The 1,269-nt window shown below is 41.4% G+C and overlaps 1 long non-coding RNA gene across 1 annotated transcript in view; it reads left to right on the forward strand.

Moving 5' to 3' along the window:
- LOC102200013 (uncharacterized) overlaps positions 1-1,250 on the forward strand; it is a 2,716-nt gene extending 1,466 nt beyond the window's left edge. Inside the window, exons 3-4 of the long non-coding RNA XR_312514.1 lie at positions 549-668; positions 838-1,250. This is a non-coding gene — a long non-coding RNA (uncharacterized LOC102200013). The remainder of the gene's footprint in view (positions 1-548; positions 669-837) is intronic.
- Positions 1,251-1,269: the final 19 nt, after the last annotated feature.

The raw sequence follows: 1,269 nt of genomic DNA on the forward strand, positions 1-1,269 counted from the left end.
GCTGCTGGTGGTGGTAGTGGGAGGCTCTGGACACTGGTGCAGACTTTCATCCATGTTTCTCACACAGCACACTGCTGTTCTCGGCTTCTTGGTCTTGGCTACTTTTGGAACCAACTGGGTCTCATGATTTCTCATCAACTCATCAACCCTCTTTGTTTTCTATGATGTTTGAATTGTTGTGATTCAGGTGATCTTGATGGGGGTCCAGATGTTCTGTCAGGACAACTGTCCACACTGCCTGGTGTGATCAACACTAGTGTGTTAACCATTGTTTGAATGTTTGGTTTCAGGGCTTTCACACATATGCACGCATGCACACACACATTAGAAATATCCTGTCTCAGAGTGACGCTGAAAAACAAGTTCATGCATTTATTACTTCCAGGCTGGACGACTGTAATACATTATTATCAGGAAGTCCTAAAAACTCCCTGAAAAGCCTTCAGCTGATCCAAAATGCTGCAGCAAGAGTCCTGACAGGGACTAGAAAGAGAGCAGATTTCTCCTACACTGACTTCTGTTCATTGGCTTCTTTTCTCTCTTTTCAGGCGACAGACAACTCAAACAAACTCACCCATAGTGCACTGAGTTTTCTTAACAAGGCCCGTGTCTCTCCCAGCAACGCCTCCTGTAGTAACACCGATGAAGTTGTCTCCTCCGTGTCTCGAGTACGTAGGATGCCAGAGATCATCTGCTGTCCTTAACTGCAGATCATCTTCAGTGTTGCTGCCACAATTCTCTAAATGGATGAAATGAAGCTGCTTTCAGCCTCTGTGTAAATGTTCTAGAAAAGATTCAGATTGTATAATTAATAATGAATATTTGTCTGTTTTTTAGAAAGTGCACTTTAAGGACTTTAGTCCAGTTTCTACATGTAAAGCCTCAAACTACCAGAACCTTAATGGAGCCACCAGAGACCAGGACCAAATCTACTCCACACTCAAAATCACTGACCAGACTCTCCAGACTCAGAGCTGAACATGAACATCGAAAGGACAATAAAAATCAAATAAAATTAATATTTCTAGTCTGGGTTAAAAGCCAAGCCAAAAAAAGATGATGCAGTGAGTCAGAGTAGCGTCCAGTCATAAAGCTGGCCAAGCTAGTTTTTGCATATTTGTGAAGAATTCATGTATCTGTCATATTAGCAGTCAAAACAAAATCTTTTTAAAAGCACAGAGAAGATTGTGGTGCATACATCATACATTTTATGTGTGGTTGATCTTCAGAAAAACTCCTTTTACTCAACATCAAGTAGGATTAGAAACA

This window comes from Pundamilia nyererei, unplaced genomic scaffold (genome assembly GCF_000239375.1).
Source record: "Pundamilia nyererei isolate P.nyererei 1_Seehausen unplaced genomic scaffold, PunNye1.0 scaffold01251, whole genome shotgun sequence".
In the NCBI taxonomy this organism is placed as follows: Eukaryota; Metazoa; Chordata; class Actinopteri; order Cichliformes; family Cichlidae; genus Pundamilia; species Pundamilia nyererei.